Genomic DNA, 15,951 nt, shown 5'->3' with positions numbered 1-15,951 from the left:
CCCCTGGAACTCCGAAACTCTAAGGCTCTAAGGTCATGAACTGAACACTATTGACTGACAAGAGTGTTAACTGGAAACCCTCATATACAAATAACTCTTCTAGAAACTCAATCACTTCTCCAGACTCAACGGAATTAACCACCTTGATATCAGGCCAATGGGAAAACATACCAATACACACGATCAAATAGCAATCCTGAGTCTTCCAGTTCACAGGTCCCAAAATATCTATAGAAATGTCTACCACGGACCAGTAGCTTATTCCCTAATAACCATGGGTTGCATCCTGCACTTCAATATTGTGTCACAACACGCACATTCAGCGCATTCACGCATCAACATCTCTACATGTACATCCATGGCAGGCCACCAATATGCTTACTTGATCCTTTCCTTTGTCATGGCAATGCCCATGTGCGAGGTGTGAGCAGTCTTTACTAGCTTATTCCTTACTGCAAGGGGTGCTACAAACTTACTACTGTGCATGAGGAGACCATCCTCCACCAGATCTTCCCTTACTCGCTAAAAGCCTTCGAAGACCTGTGGTGTCTGTACATCATTTCTTAGTGCACTTTCTTCATATAAAAATATTTAATGTTACTTTGTACTTGTCAATGTATTCCATGTATTACTTGGTTAGAATGTTTGGGCCAGGCACTGGAATTGCTTCACAGGTAGTTGGAGCTACCACCTTGATCCCTCTATACTTGTATAGCTGTGTATCCTGTGAACTATAATAAATCTACTCAATGATTGAAGACTCCTGCTCTATATGGATTGCTGTACAACTTTATTCAAGAAAGTACAGTTCAATGTTGGCGACAAGCTTGGGATGAACATTTTTTTTATTTCAAAAGATAAAAAGAAGGACTTCCTGTTTTTTCTACTTCAAGAAGGTACTGTAACCTTGTTGTTACTTCTGAGGGCTCAAGGACTTATTTTCTGCTAATGGTGGCATTCTTGTGACATTTCTCTGTCACATATTCAGAGTTAATTGGCTGCGCAAGTGCCTGTGTTTCTTAATCAACACGCGCTGTTACTTGTGCAGTTCTACTATTTATGGCCTCTTATGTATGCTCCAACATACATAGTGAGCTCTATCAAAGCTACTTTGACTTTACTGTGCCTTTCCCAGCACGTAAAGAATTCCTGTTTGTTTTCTTTTTTTTTAAATTATTATTATTTTTATTATTGCAGGAAGAACATCTTCATCAAATTTCAATACAAAAAGAAAGAAAATACAATTTCTCCTTTAGCAGCTAAAGCAGAGAATAGACTTTTATAATTCCAAAAAATACTTTTTAGAAAGACGTAGTTACAACAGTAGACTTAACACTGGTCTGTAAACATATTTACAATTAAAAAAAAAGTTCCCCAAATTTTTTCCTTCTTTTTCAAAGCATTAGGACCTCTAAGTCTTGCTAAAGAGAGTTCCATAACATTAATTTCATTTATCAAACTCCACCATTCCATTACACTAGGAGGATCTTTTGAGATCCAAGATCTAGCTATGACTAGCCTAGCACATGCATATACTATAGTTAATAGATCCCTATGTTGACTAAGATTATCATGAAAATCAAGAAAGATCAACTGTGGCGATATAGGCGGAGTGTTAATTTGTTTCCTCAACAAAACGTCAGTTATCCCATTCCAAAATATAGATAACTTTGGGCATAAGACCAACATATGCTCAATACCTGCTGCTTCCAAATCGCATTTCGGACACTTGGTATGATCATTAGTCTGGTTGCCACGTGTCCAACTAAATATTCTTTGTGGCGTGTAGTATAGCTGAGTAACTGTTCGATATAGCTGGAGCCTCAAGTTGGAAGATTGGACTACCCGGTTTATTTGGCAGAAAGAGGCTGAAATCTGTTTAGGGTTGATGTTAACTCCTAGTCTGGATGACCATTTAGCCGCTAGTTTCCCACTATCGTCCCTTTTGTTTGCAATCAAATGGCCATAGCTTAAGCTTATAAGTGATTTAACTTTATCTGAGTAGAGATACATTAAAGAGTCCGAATGTGATACTTCTACAATCTTCATCTTGCGGAGTAGAAAATCCCTGATTTGGATATATTTAAAATACATATCATCATTTAATTCAAAAACAAGTTTAAGTATGCCAAAATCTAGAAAACCATTCGGGCCATAAAGGTCTCCCAGAGTGGTAATTCCATGACTAGCCCATGTCTTCCCCAAGCCATCTGAAAAAATACAAGGCAGCCCAGGATTACCCCACAGTCTAAGCTCAGCATTATAATAAGAAATTTTTCCTAGAGTCATGATTTGGTCCCAGATTTTCTTAATATGCCTAGCGGTCTTAAATTTAACTCTTTTGAAGTAATTAGGATCGTGTACAAAAAATAGGAATTGGTTGCAGTCAGATCCCAGCATGTAGTGGTGGTAAAATAAAGAACTCTCATTTTTCAGCAAGCTTCGTATACGTTGAAAAAAGTGGCGAAATAATATAATCTAAAATCAGGAAACATCAAGCCTCCCTTTTCGATTAGTAACTCCAATAATTTGATAGATCTTCGCGCTTTTTTATAGCCCCACACAAAGCTACTACAGATGCCTTCTAGTTTCTTAAAGAAAAGTTTGTTAATTTGCAAGGGGATTGATCTAAATAAATTTAATAATTTGGGCAGGATCTTCATTTTAATTAAATTGATACGCCCCACTAGGCTGAGCGGTATTGTGTGCCATTTTTTTATGAGTAACATAATTTCCTTTAGCATGGAGTCATAGTTCATAGTTATCACCTTGTCTATATTAGCTGCCAACTTGATTCCAAGATAGGTCGCGCTTTGGCATAAACCCAGAATTGGTTCCAATGGTTTATAATTTGCAATAGCTGTGTCTTGCTTACATTAAGTTTATAGCCGGACACATCTCCAAAATTTCCGGCCTCTTGTAATATTGCCGGAATGGCTGTAACCAAGTCAGTAGTATATATCGCTATATCATCTGCAAAAGCAGTTATCTTCAGATTTTTACCACCATGTTGTACAGGTATAATACTATCCTGAGCTGTCATTGCATTTAAAAAAGGCTCCAAAGATAGCGCAAAAAGTAAAGGGGGCAGAGGGCAGCCTTGCCTTGTTCCCCTCTCTATCAAAAACGTAGCTGACTCTGTTCCCCCATAACTGATCTTCGCCCGTGGTGTATCGTAAAGCGAGCCAACCCAGTCAAAATAGGGGCCCTTGATACCAATCTTCTTCAAAACCTCCCACAGATACTCCCACCCCACTCGGTCGAATGCTTTTTCAGCATCTAACATTACCATCCCGAGTGGGGTGCGAGTAGTTGAGGCGACATCAAAGGCTGTGATTGCCAAATTTACATGGGCGGTGGTATCCCTTCCTGTCACAAAACCGTGTTGTTGTGGGGTTAACTAAACCTGGCATTATAGGGGCTAAACGTTTAGCCAAAACTTTGGCAAACATTTTTACATCAGAATTAATCAAAGAAATCGGCCGATAAGAGCCGCGTTCTTCCGGGGGCTTGTTTTTCTTTAAATAGAATACTATTTTTGCAATTTTCCAGGACATGGGAGCCTTTCTAGACTCCGTTATAGAGTCCATCACTGTTTCCAGAATAGGGAGTAGTTCTTGTGCACATACTTTATACAGCTCTATAGGCAAGCTATCCTCTCCGCTTTACCAGAGGGTAGGGCGAGGATTGCCGCGTTTATTTCAGAGATTGTTATTCTAGAATTAAGCTGATGCATAGCTTCAGTGTCTAAAGGTGTAGGCAAATACTTATCGAGATACTGAAGTATTTTGGCTGTAGTAGGGACGTTGTCAGGTGTGTATAGTTTGAGATAGTATTTAGTGAATTAGTCAATAATCTGATCTGTTTGTTCATAATTACATAAATCTGGACCTTTAATTTGTTTAATCCTAGTTCTGGCTTTCTTATCAGCAACTTTGTATGCAAGTACTTTGCCTATTCTATCCCCTCCTTCATACTGAGCCAATTTATATTTATGGATTTTAGCGCTGTACCCTTCTCTTAGTGACTTTTTAATAGAAGATTGTAGTTTTAACAGCTCCATTCTTAGTAGTTCAATGTTTGGTGTTTTTTGAGCGGCAGCTTCTGCTAATTGTTGCTCAACACGCAAAATATTAGAGATGGTTAGCTTAGTTTCTCTGCGACTTTCAGCGTTTTTCCTAAAGATATATTGTTGGGCAAAGCCCCTAATGCTGCACTTACAAGCGTCCCAGACTGTATTTATCGGAGCCGTGTTGGTGTTTAAATCTATATATTCCTTAATATGTTCCTTTAAAAGTAAAACAAATTGAGAGTCACTAAACAAGTACTTTGGAAATGTAAAAAGTCGTGCAACCGGACTTTGCTCAGTAATTTTAAGTTCCATAAGTATCGGATTGTGATCCGAGGTAACCCTCGGGCATAGTTCTATCGTAAAAAGTTCTATTATATGATCAGAAGCCCACACTTTATCAATTCTAGAGCAAGATCGATGAGGCGCAGAATAATGAGTGAAGCCAGCTAATTTGGGGTGTTTTGAGCACCATATGTCTTTCAAATTATGAATTCTACCCAACTCCGTAATAGCAGCCCTAACCTTACGCATCCTCTTAGCACTGCCTAAACCGGTAGTGTCTATTTTATTATCCATAGCACAGTTAAAATCTCCCATTACCAAGACTTCGCCCTCCCAGTCCAATAACTCAATGTTTAGCTGCTCTTACAATTTCGGATAATCAATATTAGGCCCATACACCAGACACAAGACGAATTTCTTAGTTTCCAATTGAATTTGCGCTACCGCCCATCTTCCCCGTTCATCAGAAGCCGTTTTAATAATTTCCATCACTAAGCTTTTCTGTTTGAGTATAGCAACCCCACGGATCAAAGCTCCTAAGGAAGAGCTAACAACCAAGTCATAGCCCATTTGGGACAGTAGCTTTCTGTCTTGGTAGCTAATGTGTGTTTCAGACATAAGTGCTAGATGAGGCTTATACATATCCATTTCCTCTTGTACCAATTTTCTTTTCTGTTTGTTATTGAGACCAGCAACATTCCAAACTAAAAGTCTAATTTTCGACATTTCCTATAGACATACAATTGTCTATCCTCTGCGCACACAATTGTATTGATACAAACAAATGTGGTTTACGAGTACCTAAGCAATCTTGCCTTCCTGCAATTAAAATGTTTCTCCCTTTTTTTACCCTACCACAAGCCAAAGCTCCTCCCACCCCTCCTCCATTCCCCTGCCCTCCCTTCCACTCTCCTAGATCCCTCCCCCCTGTAACCTACCCGGAAGCCTCCCCCTATCTTCTGTTGCCGCTGGAGGGGCAGCCAGCCAGAGAGGATTCCCCAGAAACCCCAACCCTCTGTATTGCTCTCATACAGAAAGACCAATGAACCAAAAATGAAGAACGAGAATCAGAAGAGAAGGAAATTGCCCTAATCAGTTATAGACAAGTGTAGCACCCATAGCAAGTTAGTCTAAAGTATCTTATTTTTTCCCGTCTCCTTCTATCCCATTATTTTCTTAAGTAAGATTTTAAATCCATTTTTGAGAGAAAATGCTCCGCCTCTTAAACATCATGAAAAAAATAGCTATGACCGGACATAATAACTTTGAGGCGAGCAGGTTCCTGTAGATACACCGTTGCACCATGAGACTTAATGCGGTCAATCAATTTACGTAGACTCCATCTTTTATCCATAGTTACTTTGCTGAGATCGGATTTTACAAAGAAAGTTACATTATCAATTGTCACTGGAGTTCTTGGTCTGGCTTTCATTGAAACAGCTTGTCTAAGCAAGTAATTGCCAAAGTAGATTAAAAAGGGCCGTGGGTATTTACTCTCCTGGGTTCTGGGAATGATGGGAAGTCTGTGTACGCGCTGAAGCTGAGAATCCCAGTCCCAGTCAGATAGATCCGGGAATGCCCTTTGTAGTGTTTTTACCATGTAAGCCCTTGCATCAGCTCCCTCAGATCCTTCAGGTATCCCAAAGAGTCTCAGGTTCTGCCGCCTCTGCCGGTTTTCCAAATCTTCAACTTTGCTCTGCAGAGCCCCTATTTCTTGATTGTGTCGATCCGATGAAGCCGTAGTAGTAGCAAGGGTTTCCTCCACTTCGACAACTCTTTGCTGTATTTCCTCGATTTCTTTTGTTACGCCGCTCAACTTGTTAGTGACTTCCTGGTGGGAACTGTGGATTTTAGTATTATCTTCCCGTAGTTGTCGGAAATGATCTTGTACCTCTTGGCGATGATCCATTAATGTTTTTAGGATTAAATCCAAAGATGAGACATTAGCATTAGCAGCGTTAGCAGAAGCAGAAGCCGGTGGAGGGGAGATGGAGATAATAGGTGTTAGCGTTGGACCGCTATGGGGGGAAGTAAATGCAAGAGGTTTGTCTTTCCGAATATACCCGGTACCCCCGATAGTATCAATATTGCCGTCAAGAATGTTACCAGTAGATAGTGTATTCGCAGAAGCAGGAGCAGAGGGGTCAGTTGTAGGAGGCAGCGGCAAAGGCAGCAATTCCGAGTCTGTATTAGATGGGGTAACACTCTCGAGCGGAATAGCCTGCGAGTTTTTTAAGTTGTTTTTAAGGCTTTCTGTTGCAGTAGGATTATCTCCTGATAAGGTCTGCAACAATTTTTTATCTCCTCTCTTTTGAGCTTCAAACCACTTACTCAGCGGGCAAGCAGTTTCCCTCCGCAGATGGTTGGTATTAATGCGTTTAATAAAACTGTAGGGATCCTATTTCTCCCCCCTTTCTTAACTTTATTTTTTGCCGTTCCCATTTTTTTGAGGGCAGAGGATCTGCTAGCCTTTAATTGTGCAGAGCTGTATTCTATGTCCTCGCCTATATCTTCTCCTCCCTCAGTGTCTCCTCCTTCAACTAGCTCCTCGTATTCCGCATCGTCAAAGTTAACCTCTAAGAATATCTCGTTGTCGGTGCCGTCATTCCCATCAGCGCCATCACAGTGATTATCGTTTCTCTCATCAGCTATAGTCAGATCTAAAACCGGTAAGGACTGAGGAGATTGAGCAGGCTGTAGGGCAGGTTTAGTAGTAGCATCTGTAGTATGGGCTTCCACCACAATGTTCTCATTATGTTCAGCCTTATTCAACTTGTCCACCTTGTGTGTAGCGCTCCTGTCCACCATATCTGTCACATATTCAGAGTTAATTGGCTGCGCAAGGGCCCGTGTTTCTTAATCAACTCGCGCGGTAACTTGTGCAATTCTACTATTTATGGCCTCTTATGTATGCTCCAACATATATAGTGAGCTCTATCAAAGCTGCTTTGACTTTACTGTGCCTTTCCCAGCACGTAAAGATAACCTGTTTGTTTTCAAATAAATCTTGTATACTGCACGTATGTCCGAGCGCGTGCTTTCAAGTCAGAAAACAACTCCTGTCAACAGCGCATTTTGAATATATTACTGTTTACTTTCAGCGTGCAGTTTACTTCAAACTAATTCACTTGTGGATTTATAATAAACATAATCGCCCCCTTGAATTTACTGCGATCATTCAAGCACTCCACAATCATTTGTTTGTTTTCATTCAAATCTACAGCGCGTGTCTGAGCGCATGCATTCCTTCGTGAAAACTGTTATCAGCGCGTCTGTTTCAGCGCCTTCAACCAAGCGTGAAGGGAAAGCAATTATCTGCTCAGTTAATCACTCACTTCACAAAGCCACCGATCCAATATAAGCATAATTTATTACAGCGTGTGCAACCAAGGGTTAAGATCTCCTGCCTCAGTTTGTGCTTCCAAGTTTTAAGGGTTTGTGTGTATGTTTGAAAATAAACAAGGCTCCCTACAACGCTATTCTTTAAAGCTAAGAAGTGCGTGGTATTATTTAAGTAAATAAACATAGCTTCTGACAACACTTAGGGGCAGATTTACAATAAGTGGCACATCCCTGCATATCAGCAGAGATGCGCCAGTTATTGTGCGCCGCAGCTCCGCCACCATGGATGCGCCGCATTTACAATACAGCGCACCATGGGGCAAAAACGGCACAGATGCGTGACGCATCTGTGCCGTAAAGGCAGGCACGGCGCAGCTCCAGCAATGCTCTGGGGGCCCTATCTGTGCAATGCTGCATCAATTCTTACGCCTGCTTTAAGCAGGCGCAGGGTTTTGACGCAGCATGGGCTCAAAAGTGACTGAGTGAAATCTTGTACATTTCACTCAGCCAGTTTTGGAAGGCTTTCCTGTGCCGGAACACCCCCCCCCCCCTGCGCAGAAACGCCTACTTCTGGCGCAGGGCTTTACAACGAGACGCATCTCCCAGATGCGACACGTTGTAAATACCCCGCACCATGGTGCATCTTTTTCGCTGCCGCTGTGCAACGATGGTGTAAAAGAGGCACAAGGGGCTTGTAAATCTGCCCCTTAATTTCAAGGCTTTTGAATAACTACGATTTCCTGCGATTTTAAATCTCAAAGTGTGAGCCTCTGCATGTGTTGTCAACTGTTAAAGGAAACCTTTCTATCAACTGCACTTTAACTTCTACAAGTGCAATCAAGCATGAAGGGAAAGCTATTTTCTCATCTATTGTTTTCTTCAGCGTGCTTCTTCCAGCTTGCGCAGCCAAGTGTTAAAGGGGTTTATTTGAAAATAATCTCAGCTCCCGACAATGCTTTTTCATTAGGCAAATTAAGTTCCAGCCTGTGCAGCCAAGCGTCAAGGGAATTCGCTTCTGTTTTAATTTAATGCTGCATACAGCGCGTGTGCATCAGTGCGCACAGCAGAGTGTTAATCATTTTCTTCAGTCTAAGAATAAACACAGTTTTAATAACGCTTAATTTTAAGCAGCCAATCCACTGCATCCAAGCTTCAAGCATTTGTGCTGCTTCTTGACAATAAACATTATTTGCAGTAACATTTATTTTCAAGTTTTACAAGCATTTTTATTGCTTTCTACACAGTGCTTACATTGTTATCAAACAAACTGCCATTTTTTTTCTAAATGAAACAAAGTGGAATTTAAACATCTACGATTATAATCATTTTACCTTGTGCTTCTCCATGACAGCCATTTCATGAGATCTTTCAAAGCTTTAATTATAGATCATCTCCACTCTTTCTACAAAGGATCTGCTCTGCAACAAGAACTCCTCTGTCATTTCTTTTGTCCTGCTCATCGTGTCACAGCACCACCTGCTGGTTCTTCATGCTATATTTCTTATCTTGTTCATCGTGTCACAGCACCACCTGCTGGTTTTTCATGCTATTTTTCTTCTTCAGCGATTAACACGCTATTTTTTGATGTGTTGATGCTATATTATTTTTATGCCTACTACTGTATTAATATTTATTTTTAATGTTTAACTAATATTTTCTTTTTCAGGTTCAGGTACTTCATTGGACTACATTGCTATTGTGTTTTGCGATTTAATTAGCATGGTTTTCTGGTTACATTATGCAATCCATTACTCCTCCGGCTTTGTTCCTACAGAATCCTGGAGAACCACCGTTAAAATGGCGTCTTTGGTTCAGATCTTTTGAAGCATATATTGGTGCCATTGTTGGTTTAAGGTTCAAACCAGAAAGAAACATAGTCTTTGAAATTATTATTTGGATGTTGAAGGGCAAAATGTTTTTGACCACTTACCTGTATATTTAGTTCACGATTTGGGTGACCTTGATGAATATCAACTTGCAGTTAAAAAAAGTACTATTTATTATGAGGGGAAAAGTCAATTTAGTGGTTCACTGTCACAAATTTTTTACTCGCATCCAAGGTCCCACTGAATCTATTGACACTTACATCACAGCACTACATGTTTTAGATAGTTATTGTGATTTTGATCACTTCACTTCACAACTAATCAGAGATTAACTAGTGTCTAGATGTTACTCGAAACAAATTCAACAAAAACTTTTATCTTGTAAGAATCCCTCATTGGATGAAGCTATTGATATAGCGAAAAGAATTGAAACTTCTGAAAGTGATTCTAAAATCTTACAAACTCATCCTTCACCTACAACCACATTGGGTGCGCTTCCTACAAAGCCTCCACATACAACTGATACTTTAGCAAAGCCAGAGTTTTTTTTTCTAATTTCAGAAGTTAGTTAGAGGTACATCTTTTGGTCGCGGTAGAATACAAAGTTTTAGGTGTGGTCGAATTATCGTGTGTCAAGTTTTAAAAATTGTCCAGCTGCAGCATAAGAGTGCTGGAAATGCAAGAAAATTGGTCATTTTGGCAATGCCTGTAGAGGAGGCAAACGTCACCCTGTTAGATTTGTTCAAGTCTCTGATGTTGATACTGATGTTGTAGAAAACAAACTTGAATAATTGATATTAGCTGTAGATTGTATTGACATTAACAATGTACATTCCGATAACACAATTTCAGATTACTTGGTTCAGATTTTTATTGACAATATCAACATTCTGCTACTTATAGATTCTGGGCCAAGAATTACCATCATTTCTATTGACAAGTATAAACAAAATTGCGCTCATAAAGTGTTATTGCCCCCTGATGTTGTCACTACAGCATTTGAAGGCAGCAGAATGTATTTAGCTGGGTATTTTTGTGGCAATATTACTTTTAAAACTAAGACTATTCACGGTAAGATTTATGTGGCATACAAAGGTATTAATGCTTTGGGTTGGTGGCATCAAGCTGAGTTTGGTATAATCATCAAACCTGGTCACAAACATCCTGTGTCTCTTCCCAATTCAATGTCTGACCACACAGCTTGGAAAGAAAAATAAAAAAATGTATTTTCAGACAAAATTGGTTTGATAAAAAATTTTCGCCACATGATTAAGATGAAAGAAGGTGTGCAACCAGTCACACATAGATTACGCAATGTACCTCTTTCTGTAAGGTTAAATAACATGCCGAAAGATGGTATTATAGAGAAAGTAGATGCTACTTTGTGGCTTTCTCTGATTGTTTTGGCCAAAAAGATAAATGGTGAACTTTGGTACAGAGACCACGTTTTTCTGGATGAACAAGCCAGACGGGAACTCTCTTGGTGGCTGGACAATTTGGACGCTTGGAATGGAAGGGCTATCTTCTGTTCGACTCCGGACTTTGTTTTAGAGTCGGACGCCAGCCTTCACGGTTGGGGAGCACGTCTCCTCGACCAGGACACTGGTGGTGTCTGGACCCCTTCAGAGTCATCACACCATATAAATTTCCTAGAAATGACAGCCAGTCTCTATGCTTTGATGAGTTTCAGACACTCTCTTCAGGGCAGATCTGTTCTCCAGAAGATGGACAACGTATCCGCAGTCTCCTATATCAACCGTCTCGGTGGTACGAAGTCTGCCGACCTATCAGACCTGACAAGGAAACTCTGGATGTTCTGTTTGGAACACAAGATTTCACTGAAGGTAGAATACCTTCCAGGGAAATCCAATCTCTCAGCGGATTGGAACTCGAGATTCCTTCTGGATTTCAGCGATTGGAAACTCGATACGACCGTTTTCAATTCCCTGGTTCACTTCTGGTGTCCTTTCGATGTGGACCTTTTCGCAAGCCGTTTGACCTTCCAACTCCCTCAGTATTTCAGTTGGATGCCAGACCCTTTGGATCATTTGCGATGATCCAAAGGGTTCTGCAGAAAGTGAGACAAGAACAGAGCTCTCTAGTCCTGATAACCCCTTTCTGGCCGTCTCAAGCATGGTTCCCCACAGCTCTGGAACTTTCTTGCGACGTTCCCTTCCTGATTCCGGCAACTCAAGGGCTCTTTCTAAACGCAAATGGAGAAGATCACCACCTGGTTCTTTCAGGTAGTTTGAACCTTCTTGCCTGGAAAGTGTCAGGCAATCTAACCAATTGTCTGGACTTTCGTCATCTGCTCTCACTTTCCTTGGAGAATCTTGGGCACCTGGAACACACTACAGATATAATAACATCTGGAAAAAATGGACTAGTTGGTGCTTGGAAAGGGACTTGGATCCCGTGGAGGCTCCTATCGTTAATATAGTCAATTATTTGGTGGAACTTTTTGACACTGGTCTTTCCTATAGATCAATTAACTGTTTTAGATCCTCCATCTCTGCAGACATTCTCTTGTCAACGGTAAGACGGTAGGTAAGAACGTTATCATTGTAGAGTTCTTAAAAGTATTAGGCTTAAAAGACCCCCTAGGCCTAAATACCATTCTGTTTGGGAGGTTAAACTTTTGTTTGACCTTTTCTCCTCCTGGACTGACAACTCCCTTCTTAACAGAAAATGCCTTTCCATTAAACTTGCCTCTCTCTTATGTCTGGTTTCTTGTCGCAGAGTTTCCGACGTCAAAGCTCTAGATATCTCTAATAGATGTCATGACATGTTTGGTGTTAAATTTGAAATATTTAAAAGAACTAAAACCATGTCTGATTTCATTTTTTATCCTCGTATTGATCTCTGCAAAAAACTTTGTGTATTTGACTGCATGAAGGAATATGATTCAAGAATGAAAGACCTTCGTTCCCCTATGGCTATGAACTTTGCTGGTATTGACCTTTCTAAATTTCAAGCTCACTCCCTCCGAAGTGCTATGGCCAGCAAATCATTCTGGTCTGGTGGTAAGTTGGATGTTATCCTTAAGTATGCAGATTGGTCTAACGCTTCTACCTTTGCGCGTCATTACTGCAAACCTATTGAACATGTTTCTGATGCTGTTATTCAAAGCTACCAACATGCATAATGTAGCCTCCTTGTCTTGTAATGAAATTGCGATTCTCCTAGTAACATGACCAGAGAATCTGGATTTCACTAAAGACACGGAGGCTAACATTATCCCTCCCGTCCCTTCCCTTGGACGGAGTATCTATTTGTATTTAGACCCAAATAACATTATTTACATTCAATGTTTTTGTTAAGCATTCGATTATCAACTTTTATTGATTGTTTACTTTGAATGTTTCTACTACTTTCTGTATTTCCTCCATTGACAACTCTGTTCAAATATTTGATGTTCTTCATTTTATTTCAGATAATTCGAACTAATGGATTTCCATGGTTTTATCTTCTCTCCCTTTCTTGGATTTGAACCTGCTCAGTTTCCTTCTTCCAAGTTGCAGCTTGAGCAGACTTCTCGTCGTTCATTCGCATTTAAAAGAGGCAGCTCTACTCCTGCTCATGACTTATATTGATGCTGTGATGTTATATGATTCTTCTTATTGTTCCTTTATGATGTAAGCGGGTGTTGTGAGTTGCATTAAAGGATAAATGCATAATGTTAGCCTCCGTGTCTTTAATGAAATCCAGATTCTCTGGTCATGTTAATAGGAGAATCGCAATTATGCAATGTACCTCCTAGTGTTAGAAATTAACTTTCTGTAATGTTAAATAACATGCAGAAAGATGGTATTATAGAGAAAGTAGATGCTACTCTGTGGCTTTCTCTGATTGTTTTGGCTAAAAACATAAATGGCGAACTTCGCTTATGCATTGACTTGTGTTCCATCAACAACGCAATTTGGGTGGAACATTTTCCTTTACCCCACATTGAGGACCTTATCACTGCAGTTGGCCAATCCAAGTGGTTTTCCAAGCTGGACTTACGAGCTGCGTACCATCTGGTGGAACTGGACGAGTCTTCAAGACATTTCACAGCTTTCATTACACCTGATGGTACATTCCAGTTCCGCAGGATGCCATTTGGTTTGGCGTCAGCTGCGTCTGTTTTTCAGACAGTTATGAGCATTATGTTTAAAGATATTTCTAACGTAGTTGTATTTCAAGATGATAGCTTGGTGCACATTGTTTCAAAATAAGAACACAATGTCGTACTTGAAAATGTACTTACTGTACTACAAGGCAATCATGTTACAGTCAGAGAGGACAAATTAATCTTTTCAGTAAATGAGATTGAGTATTTAGGACACGGTCTTTCTAAAGATGGTGTCAAACCTCAACCTAGTATGGTGAATGGCATTGTCAATGCACCTCACTCAATTGACAAAGATCAACTTAGTTTGTTCATTGGGCTTTGTGAATCCTATTACAAGTTCATAAAGAATTTTGCAAGTCTCACTGAATGTTTCAGAAGTCTTTTAAAGAAAAACTCTGATTTTATATGGACAGCTACTTGTCAAGACCATTTTCAACACATCAAATAGAGTATCCTTTCTGCACCTGCTCTTCAAGCATACATGGAAGGTCGAGATACATTTGTTACAGTGGATGCCAGTTCTTATGGTATGGGTGCTGTGTTATCACAAATGACAGGCAACAATGAGCTTACAATTTGTTTTGCTTCATGACGAATGAAAGACGTTGAACTGAGATACTCAGTTATTGAGAAAGAGTTGCTTGCTTGTGTATGGGGAATTGAGAAATTCAGACCATACTTGTGGGGGAGAAAATTTTGTTTGAGGACCAATCACAAGACATTAGTTGATATACTCTCTGGCAACAACATCAAAAAAGCAACAGCTAGGTTAGCTAGATTATCCACCACGCTTTTAGAATTCTATTCTACAGTACAATACATAGCTGGAGGAAAGAATATAAAAAACTGACTTTTTGCCAGACATCCTGTGCATGAGGATAAGTCTAATGATTCAGATGAAGATATTGAAGAATGTATCATTGCTAGTTTTGATGACACTGTAATTTGCCCCTGAATGGTAGAGTGGTGTAAAGCATTAGAAAGTGATTCACTACTTAAACAAGTTGTGGAGTTTGTGGTGAAAGGTTGGCCTAAGGAGAGATCTATTGAACCCGAGTTACAACCATTTTGTAAAGTTGCAAATGAATTATCTCTTGAAGGCAAACTTTTAGTCAGAGAAGGCAAATTAATCCCTCCATTTTGTTTTCGGCAAAGAATTCTAGAAACTGCGCATTCAGGTCATCTGGGTATGAACGCCACCAAGCGCAGAATACGTAATGATTTTTGGTGGCCGTCTGTAGATCGAGATGTGGAGGCACTTGTTAATAATTGTACACCAGGTTTATACAGTGACAAACATTTAGTTACAGATTCTCCATCTCCCAAACCCTCAATTTCTCCCAACAGAGTATGGTAAAAGGTTGCAGTAGATTTTCTTGGACCATTTCATGTTCTACCCAATTGTATGAAGTATTGCATAGTTCTAATTGATCACTTATCCAGGTGGGTGGAGGTCAGAGGTGTTTCTGAGCCAAATACCAAATCTGTCATTCGATTCCTTCAAGATGTATTCAGCAGAGAGGGTACACCTCAGGAATTACTTACAGACAATGGAGTTCAGTTTACTTCACAACTCATGCAAGATTTTTTGACAAAGATGGGGATCAAACATTTAAGCACTCCTTTGTATTTTCCTCTGGGAAATGGCAAAGTTGAAAGATTCAACAGGGTTCTAGTCGAATGTATTCAGAGTGACATCAAAGCAAAAACAGATTGTGAGTCTGCTATCAGAGAAGTAATAATTATAATAATAATAATCCGCATTTGTAAAGCGCACACTCACCCGTAAGGGTCTGTAGGCGCTGGGGGCCGTTGGGAAGATTAAGCAAGCTATTGCCCATAGTCACATGGTGCTGGGCTAACCTGCCGCCGGTGCCGGAGATCGAACCGTGATCACCAGATTCCGGAGGCAGTCGTCATAGCCGCGGCGCCACACCGCATATGGCATGGTAACAGCATATAGGACCACCCCTTACTCTGTATCGGGTTGTGTTCCTTTTGAATTGATGAGAGGGAGAAAAGTGGTGTCTACACTTAATCCATTTTGGAAATTGAATTATTTGGATAATAAATGTGATGTTGCAAAAAATTCTTTTATCGCTAAAAATCGTAGTGATGAAGCCAGTGTTAGCAGGTGTAATAAACTCGCCATGCCTGTTTCTAAAAAAGAAGTCAAATTTGTTGTTGGTGATCTTGTTTGTGTCAAGGATCCTTTGATGCTACAAAAAGGTAAATCAAAATTCAGGGATCCTGCCCATATAGTCACAAATAGGGCGACAGTGCAAAGTTAGAAAATGGTCAAAGGTGGGATTTTG

At 40.1% G+C, this 15,951-nt stretch overlaps 1 long non-coding RNA gene across 2 annotated transcripts in view; it reads left to right on the top strand.

Moving 5' to 3' along the window:
- Positions 1-13,191, top strand: part of LOC144767945 (uncharacterized) — a 306,510-nt gene extending 293,319 nt beyond the window's left edge. For both annotated transcript variants that reach the window (XR_013598390.1, XR_013598391.1), the window contains one exon: positions 12,956-13,191. This is a non-coding gene — a long non-coding RNA (uncharacterized LOC144767945). The remainder of the gene's footprint in view (positions 1-12,955) is intronic.
- The last annotated feature ends 2,760 nt before the right edge of the window (positions 13,192-15,951 follow it).

The sequence above is a fragment of the Lissotriton helveticus genome, chromosome 1_1, assembly GCF_964261635.1.
Source record: "Lissotriton helveticus chromosome 1_1, aLisHel1.1, whole genome shotgun sequence".
In the NCBI taxonomy this organism is placed as follows: Eukaryota; Metazoa; Chordata; class Amphibia; order Caudata; family Salamandridae; genus Lissotriton; species Lissotriton helveticus.
The sequence above is the reverse complement of the archived record's forward strand: the minus strand, read 5'-3'. Positions and strand labels throughout refer to the sequence as shown.